Genomic DNA, 9,886 nt, shown 5'->3' with positions numbered 1-9,886 from the left:
GGTGATTTTAGCCTCATGTCCCTGCTGGGAATATTTTTCCTCATTCTTGTCATCCTAGTGACAGAGAGGAGAAATCTTCTTAATGGGACGACAGATAGAAATAAAAATACCTTTTAAGTAGAGTGAAAAGAAATAGAACGCCCAATCAGATTCGTACTGGTGTCATCATCCCTGCTGGGAAGATTTACCCTCCCTTTCTGTCCTGGTGACTGGTATGGGAATGGAAATGAATAAAAAAATCTTCTAAAGGGGGCCGAGTCAACTATGAAAACCCGGCAGTGGTATAGAGTGTTGACATGGAAAAAAAAGGTTTGTCTGGATTTCAGTTATAAGACTCATTCACACAGGCAGAGAGAGCAGTACATCATGAAAAGCATATTTCTGCATCGGGCAACAACAGGTGTTTGCTTGTATGAATCATATACAGACCGTGGCTGTATGCTGTTAACCCCACACCCGAGCGTTTACATGTGTACAGGGAAGGATAGGAAGGACAAAGACAGTTTGCATCCTGGTCCACTCATTTGTATCTCTGTAAGCAAGTACAGGTGCTACTCGTAAAACTAGAATATCATCAAAAAGTTTATTTATTTCAGTAATTCAATTCAAAAAGTGAAACTCATATTTTAGATGCTTTACACACAGTGTGATATATTTCAAGCATTTCTTTCTTTCAATTTTGAGATTATGGCTTACAGCTAGTGAAAACCTAATGCCGCATACACACCATCACTTTATGTGATGAAAAAAAAACGACATTTTCTGTGAAGTAAAAAACGACGTTTTTTAAACTTCAATTTTCAAAGATGAAGTTGCCTACACACCATCGTTTTTTCACAGTGCTCTAGCAAAGCAAGGTTACGTTCACCACTTTTTTCCATTGAAGCTCGCTTTAAAACTAGCTTCTGGGCATGCGCGGGTTTAATAATGTTGTTTTAAACGTCGTTTTTTGCTACACACTGTCAATTTCTGTGAAACAAAAAACAAAGTTTTGAAAAACGACACATAAAATTGAAACATGCTTCAATTTTTTTTTGTCGTTTTTCACAAGACATAAAACAACGTTTTCCCCCACACACGGTCATTTAAAGTGACGTTTTTAAAAACGTCGTTTTTTTTCAGTGATGGTGTGTACGCGGCATAAGATTCAGCACCTCAGAAAATTTGGATATTATATAAGACCAATTAAAAAAGTTTTTTTAATACAGAAATGTTGGCTTACTGAAAAGAATGGTATATTTTACAGTATAGTATGCACTCAATACTTGGTCCGGGCTCATTTTGCATGAATTACTGCATCAATGAGGAGTGCCATGGAGGCGATCAACCTGTTGCACTGCTAAGGTGTTATGGAAGCACAAGTTTCTTTGATAGTGGCTTTCAGCTTGTCTGCATTGCTGGGTCAGGCATCTCCTATCTTCCTCTTGACAATACCCCACAGCTTCTCCATGGGGTTTAGGTCAGACGAGCTTGCTGGCCAATCAAGAACAGCAATACCATGATCATTAAAACTATGTATTGGTACAGTGTGGGCAGGTGCCAAGTCGTGCTGGAAAATGAAATCAGCATCTCCATAAAGCTGGTCAGCAGAAGAAAGCATGAAGTGCTCTAGAATTTCCTGGTAGAGGGCTGCATTGACTTTGGCCTTGATAAAACACAGTGGACCAACACCAGTCGATGACATGGCTCCCAAAATCATCACGGACTGTAAAAACGATTGCATTTCATTTGGAAATCAAGATCCCAGAGTCTGGAGGAAGAGTGCAGAGGCACAGAATCCAAGTTGTATGAGGTCGAGTGTGAAGTTTCCACGGTCGGTGGTGATTTGGGGAGACGTGTCATCTACTGGTGTTGGTCCACTGTGTTCTATCAAGTGCAAAGTCAGCGCAGCCCTCTACCAGGAAATTCTAGAGCACGCCATGGTTCCCTCTGCTGACCAGCTTTATGGAGTTGCTGATTTCATTTTCCAGCATGATATGGCACCTGCCACACTGCCAAAAGTACAAATACCTGGTTTAATGATCATGGTATCACTGTGCTTGATTTGCCATAAAACTCGCCTGACCTAAACCCCATAGAGAATCTGTGGGGTATTGTGAAGAGGAAGATGAGAGACACCAGATCCAACAATGCATATGAGCTGAAACCCACTATCAAAGAAACCTGGGCTTCCATAACACCTCAGCAGTGCCACAGGTTGATCGCCTCCATGCCATGCTGCACTGATGCAGTAATTCATGCAAAAGGAGCCCGAAACAACTATTGAGCGCATACTATACTGTACATAGAATGGGAGGGGAAAATATTGCGCTGGTCTGAAAACTGTGCCAAGAGGTGAAAAAACAAGTGGAAATACAAAACAAATGAGAGCAGCTACATAAAATGTGACTATAATTAAGATGTAGCGCTAAAATTAAGAGAGAACAAATCGCACAATGGTGAGATATGCCTCAATGTGCAACAAAAGTAAAAATAAATAAATAAGTCCACAAAAAAATTCCATTCATAAAGCCATGGAATGGGATGATGGAACCAGACAGCAACTCAATCAACTACAACATGGAAGAAAGACAATAAAGGGAAGTGCTTGGTGGGCTTGGTACACCACTCCACTTATTGCCCTTTTTTCAACTTTGTACTGTGATCACTTTTAAGCTTTGTTGGTTTTTCAATAAACCCACATTTACCTCCACTATAGGAGAACTTCCCTTTTTTCTCTTTCTTCCATGTTGTGGTTGATTGAGTTGCTGTTTGGAGTTTTTTCCATCGTGCCATCCTCCACTTAAGTAACAGTTCAAAAGACACATTACCCGTTGAAGATGAGAAGGAGCAGAGTTATCTCAGCAAGTTATTGCGGAAACTCCAAACTCCTGAGGGAGGAGGGAACCCCTAGTGCTGATCCTGATCTCCCTGGGGCCCTAAGCAAAATTCTGCTAAGGGGCCCTCTACGGCAGCAAAAAATGGGAGTGGTTTACACAGAATAGTGGGCGTGGCTTATATGGGCATGGCTCTGAGAGAGAGAACAAGAAAGAAAGAGAGAAAGAAAGAGGGATGGACAGACAGCAGGCCCAGATCCTACACCACAATAGAAATATGTGTATTCCAGAAAGTTTAACAAATCAGCAGAAAATATACTCCAAACACCTGGGGTTGGCGCTTCAATCATCCCGGCACCATTGTTGTTATGGTGTCAGGATGATTGAAGCGCATTATTTCTATTATTACATTGTAATATAGAATGAAATGATTCAACTCAACATAATGCAGAATCAGTGGAAGCCCGGAGTCCCTCCTTACATCATGTGTCCCCAGCGGAGCCCCTCCTTACATCAGGTATTCCCATCGGAGTCCCTCCTTACACCAGGCAATCCCAGTGGAGTCCCCCTTACACCAGGCATTCGCAGCGGAGCCCCTCCTTACATCAGGTGTCCTCAGGGGAGCCCCTCCTTACATCAGCCAATCCCAGCAGAGCCCCTCCTTACATCAGGTGTCCTCAGCAGACCCCTCTTACATCAGGCATTCCCAGCGGAGCCCCTCCTTACATCAGGTGTCCCCAGTAGAGCCCCTCCTTACATCAGGTATTCCCAGCTGAGTCCCCCCTTACACCAGGCATGACCAGCGGAGTCCCCCCTTACACCAGGCAATCCCAGCGGAGTCCCCCCTTACATCAGGCATTCCCAGCGGAGTCCCCCCTTACATCAACCATTCCCAGCGGAGTCCCCCCTTACATCAGGCATTCCCAGTGGAGTCCCCCCTTACATCAGGCGTTCCCAGCGGAGACCTCCCTTACATCAGGTGTTCTCAGCGGAGTCCCCCCTTACATCAGGCGTTCCCAGCAGAGTCCCCTCTTACATCAGGCCTTCCCAGCAGAGTCCCCCCTTACATCAGGTATTATCCCAGGAGCAGAGTCTCTCTCTGCCGCTATTACAGAACAGAGTGGACAGTGGTGCCATTAGACTTCAAGAAAATGGCGGGCGGCGGAGACATGGTCTCTGCCCAGCCACGGACCTCTAGCGGCGGTGACCGTGGCGTCTTCAAGAAAATGACAGCCGGCGGAGACATTGTCCATCTCCCCCCAACGGAGTACAGTAACGAGTACAAAAATCTGCTACAAGCAGGAAGGAACCAAGAAAAAAAAAAGAGATAAATATATAATAAATTGCAAAGATAAGTGAAAAAGAACAACTGTGCTAATATTGTAATAACTCATAGAACTGCTTTGTTTAGGCAGTTGGGTGAACTATTATTGGTGGACAAAGTACATACATTTGGATGTCCAATGAGCAGGAGGTATCAGGCAAAATAAAAAGGCCAAGAAATGTTCCAACTGCTAACGTGGGTAGATGTAACAGTCTGTCTTTTACAAAGCGGGGAAACAAAATGTGTCCCAGAGGGGAAAACCTGCAGTCGTACCTGTATGTAAGCAGTGAGAAGAAGTGGGGAAAAAAGAAAGGAAAAAAGGAAGAGAGGGAAAAAAAAGGAAAAAAACACAAACGTAATATTAGACGGTGTGGAACTCGCTCATCCACACCAACCCGAGTCAGCAAGGCGTGGCAGATGTCTGAAATAGGTATCTGGTTCATGGCTCCCAGATGGCTTCATGTTTGTCAGCAGTATCCATTCCAATAGGATGCTAACTGTTTTCTCCTGGGCCATGATCCATGATATCTTCCTTTTGACCAAGAGAAAAGACACCGTGGGCTGCTTCCAAGCCCGAGCAATCGTCAGCTTGGTCCCAAGGAAAATAAACATGATCAGGCGTTGGGCTATTTTAGGGATCTTGGGGATAGGAAAGTTAAAGAGGACGTATTGAGGAGTCTGTTGGGCCGGAAAGCCCGTAATTTTCCTAACGATGTGGAATATTTTATTCCATAAACCCCTAATCCTGGGGCAATCCCACTAAACATGTATAGGTAGATTCACAAAGAGTTAGGCCGGCTTATCAGTAGATAAGCCGACCTAACTCTGAATCTACGCCGGCGTTTGTTTAAGTGTATTCTCTAACAGAGATACACTTAAACATATCTAAGATAGGACGGCTTGAGCCGTCCCATCTTAGATTGCAATGTTTTGGCTGACCGCTAGGTGGCGCTTCCATTGCGGCCGGCGTAGATTATGTAAATGAGCTTTTACGACGATTCCCGAACGAACGCTAAAGTTATTCCACCTATGTGGAACAACAATGTTAAAGTATGGCCGCCGTTCCCGCCGCAAGGTTCGAATTTTTTACGTCGTTTCTGTAAGTTGTCCGCGAATCGAGAGTTACGTCGTTTACGTCCGCGTCAAAATCAATAGGGCCGTACGGCCTACTTAGCCGCAATGCGCACTGGGAAATGTAGTCGCCCGGCGCATGCGCAGTGTCAAAAAACGTAAAAAAACGTGAGGTCAAGCCTCATTTCCATACAACACGTCCCCCTCCAAGTCATTTGAATTAGGCGCCCTTACGCCCGCTCGTTTTAGGCTACACCGCCGTAGATTAGCAGGTAAGTAGATTGTGAATCACTACTAGCCTAACTAATTTACGGCGGTGTAGCCTAAAAAGGCTAGGCTAGGCCGCCCTAAATTGACGCCAATGTGTGTGAATCTACCTAGTAGTGTCGACCCAATATGTCCCAAATTACAGAAGCACAAAGGGGAGGCGTTGGGATACATTTTGGCAATTTTTAGGGGAACCATATACCACCTCATTAGGACTTTCAAATTTGCCTCAACTAAAGCTATGTTTAGGGGGGCTTGGCCTGGGCAGCAATGGAATAGGCAGCGTATGAAGTGAGCTCCGCTTGCCCATAATCCTGAAGTTAAATCATGCTGGCATCCTGATTAATATAAGCCATCATCTGTGACAGGGGAATTGCTATGCCATCTCCAGGGTTTTTGGTGTCTGCCAGCCCGCTGGAGCGCCGTCTGAGGCCGCTATCGCGGGGTTTCCCAGATCCCTGCATCACCTGTAGGACAGGCCGCAGCTTCGGCCTAGTGCCTGGAGCGGTGGCTGTGTTGCTCCACCCGATGGCGGCCCTCTGGATCCTGGAACAGACTGCCTGGTGCTCGTCCTCCTGGAGCGGCATCCGGGCTGTGTGCTGCCCCCCCTGAGAGATCTCTGCAGCCTCCCTGAGCCAGTGGGACGAGCCATGGCTTCGGCCTACATCCCGGCGCGGCGGCCATATTGCTGCACCCGGCGGAGGCCTCGGGGGATTTCACGGGCCCCCCAAGCTTGCCCGTGCTGCATATCCTACTGGGTCACCCTCCGGACTCCCTGGGGCTGCCACGGTAACTCACCCACACCCTCCCTCTGCCGTGGGGTGGGCTGTGGCTTCGGCCTACCTCTCGGAACGGCGGCCATCTTGCTACACCCGGCGGAGGCCTGGGTGAAATATACAGGCCTCCCTGTCAGTGCTGGGGTACATCTCCTCCTGGAGTAGCCTCTGGCCTCCCGGGGCCGCTGCGGCAGTGCACCCACATCCTCCCTGAGCCGCGGCGAGGGCCTAACACCCAGACTTGCGACACCCGGCAGAGATCTCGGCGAGCTCTGCGGACCTTCCTGGCAGCCCTGGGATACATCTCCCCCTGGGGGCCCCCTACACGGTATAGACGCATCTGGCAGCAGGAGCGGACAGCGGTCCGGGGCTGACTCCTGTAGCGGCGATCATCCTGCTCTGCTTGGTGACGGTCTGACCATCCACAGCCCAAAGCGGGTGGATTGGCAAAATTTCGCCATCAGGATTCAAAGCCCCAGGCCAAAGATGGCGAAGGTGAGGGCTCCGCGGCGGTTCATCAGGGCGCTGATACAGCCAAGGTCCTAAAGGCCATTGCGATGCTGCAGGGGACACTCACCGCTAAAATCGATGAAGTCAAAGTAGACATCTCCCTCCTGGGCAAAGACAGAGATAAAATCCTTAGGTTGACTAGAGAGAAAGGCAACATCACCATGGGCAACGGCCATGTAGCAGTTTTCCCTGACTTCTTAAATGAAGTCCAAAAGAAGCGTGCACAGTTCCAGGATGTCAAGCGGCAGCTCAGGGTGGCCCACTTTAAATATGCAATGTTGTTCCAGATTGGGAGTGGAGGAGGATGGCAGAGCCATATTTTTTGAGAACCCAAAGGAGGCTGCACGCTGGCTAGACCAGCGCGGACGCCTGGATGGATGACCGGTTACACGACCTGCTACTGTGAATACTGCTGCCAATATTGGATTATGGCAGGCCCCACCTTTCTTCTATACGTCCCCTTTGCTGCGGGGGGATAGTCCCTCCCCCTCCCCCCCATTTTTATTTTTATTTTCTTCTCATAATTTTGTGGATCTCACACGAAGGCTCCCCTTATTTGCTTACCCCCCCCTCCCCGGCTATTTAACCCGAGCATCACTTGTCCTATGGGTGGAGGCCCCACAGTTTGGGGGCTCGAAGCTTGAATTCCCCGGGGGAAACAGGGACTCAGTATGCTGATGCTCCTGGGCACTCGGTCCTTGGTCAGGAGCTGCTTGGACTACAGAGATTAACATACTATGTCTCCTACCACCCCCGCAGCACTTCCATGGAGATACCATGGGGCCAACGCCCCCAAAACTTTGATACACGAAGATAACTATGCATCCTTGCAGCGTGAGCATTACTTAGAAAAAGAAAGAAGCATAGGATATGTTTCATGCCCTGTTCTTGCGCTACACAGTGAATAATCGCCCCCGATTTGTTTGCAACTAGGGATGAGCCGAACATACCCGCGTTTGGTTCGCAGCAGAACTTTAGAACGGACCGAACGTTCGTGCGAACATTTAGAACCCCATTGAAGTCTATGGGACTCGAACATTCGAATTCAAAAGTGCTCATTTTAAAGCCCAATATGCAAGTTATTGATGGAAAACGTCTTTGAGAACCCGGGTCTTGCCCCAGGGAACATGTATCAATGGAAAAAAAACTTTTAAAAACTGTATTTTTTTCTGGAGCAGCGATTTTAATGATGCTTAAAGTGAACACCTGCTGGGTGTCTATAGTAGTGGCACATGTTTAGAAATGTCCCTGCACAACATGAGATTGCTATAAGAAAAAATAAATGTAATACTGCTTGCGGCTTTAATGTAATGTTTGGTCCTTGCAATATAGATAAAAATCATTGAAAAAAATAGCATGAGTTTCCCCGCCACCACTCCCCCCAGGTCATTACAAGACCCGGTGCCGATCCTGACCTCCCTGGGGCCCTAAGCAAAATGACCTAGCACATAAAAAATAACGGAGGGCGCTGACGACAGTGACATGTCACATTAAAGAATGTTGAGAAGCGGGGGGAGGGGGTGTTCTGCTGTCGGAAATTACTCAGCCAGCGAGTTTAGAAGCGGGGTGAGGGGGCGAATATGACTTCTCACCAGGCGGGGCCTCTAGTAATTTGGGGGGCCCTTCGCAGCGTTGCGGGGCCCTAAGTGGCTTGCATAGTGAGCCTATAGGGAGGATCGGCCCTGACAAGACCCTTTGGCCCTATATACTTTGAACAGCAGTATACAGGCGGTGCAAACAAGATAAGGACTGTAGGTTTGTTAAGTAGAATCTGAACCATGTCAGACTTTGCTGCTGCATATTGCACAATTTCCTAAAGAGGCCCTCAACTCAACCCACAAACTCATCCACTGATCATAAAGTCCAAAATCAAGTTTCGTATCGTCGTACTGCACGATCGTTTTTCCGACGTTTTCTACCGACTGTGAACGACGTTCTCACTCACGCAATATCCCTTTATATACTGCGCATGTGAGAAGCTCCGCACGTTTCCCCGCCCATGACGATCGTTCTAGTGATTGCCACGCCCCTTTTCAGTCGGTCAATGCAAGACGGTGAAGAGATGATGGAGGAGAGACAGCAAGCTGCAACCAGGCAGGAGAGAGGCCAGGCACCCACCAGGAGGAGCAGGAGGTACAAATCCACCACCAAGTCCTTCGACGAGATGATCGAGATGGTGGCTATTCTTAAAAAGGAGGACTATGACTGCAAAAAAGGGCCTTACAAGAACCCAAATAAAGTCAAGGCCCAGATCATGGAGAAGATACGGAGGACTATCCATGAAAAATTTGGGGTGCAGAGGTCCAGGGAGCAGTTAAGCAAGAGATGGTCTGATTTGAAAATCAGAGAGCCGGAGCAGATGGAGAGGATTCGAAGAGTCATCAGAGGACGTAAGTAATTTTCATGTGTACTCTGATTATTTGTTTTTATTATTTTGCGGCATGTGCTTTTTATTTCAGGTTGTGTATATATACACAACCTGAAATAGGTTGTGTATATAAAGGTTATGTTTGTGGGCATAATAATTGGTTGTTCATTCTATTTCTGATCTTTTTATGTGAGACCAATTTTTTATTTAATGTAGATGTGTTATTAACTAGATTTAAATATTCCAACTTAAGTCAATATACAGTAAAAGGAGAGTATGCTCAGCACTGCAGTTGGTTACACATATGGACTCAGTAGCACAAGTGTTGGCATGGCCCATCCGCCCTATAGGCTCACTATGCAAGCCGCTTAGGGCCCCGCAAAGCTGCGAAGGGCCCCCCAATTTACTAGAGGCCCCACCTGGTAAGAAGTCATTTTCGCCCCCTCACCCCGCTTCTCAACTCACTGGCTGCATGGGAGAAGAGGCAAGAAGTCAGCACCCCTTGCTTCTCAATTTAAGGTAAGATGTCATTTCCGACAGCAGAACACCCCCTCCCCCCACTTCTCAACTTTCTTTTATGTGACATGTCACTGTCGTCAGCGCCCCCCGCTTCTCGTTTTTAATGTGCCATGTCATTTTGCTTAGGGCCCCAGGGAGGTCAGGAACGGCACTGAGTGTTGGTCACAAGAACAACCTAGTTAGGGTGTCACACAGAAGTGATCCAGTGGATACTTGTTGTTTTTCCATGTAGGAA

Source organism: Rana temporaria, chromosome 3 (assembly GCF_905171775.1).
Source record: "Rana temporaria chromosome 3, aRanTem1.1, whole genome shotgun sequence".
NCBI classification, from domain to species: Eukaryota; Metazoa; Chordata; class Amphibia; order Anura; family Ranidae; genus Rana; species Rana temporaria.
This window is presented reverse-complemented; position numbering follows the sequence as displayed.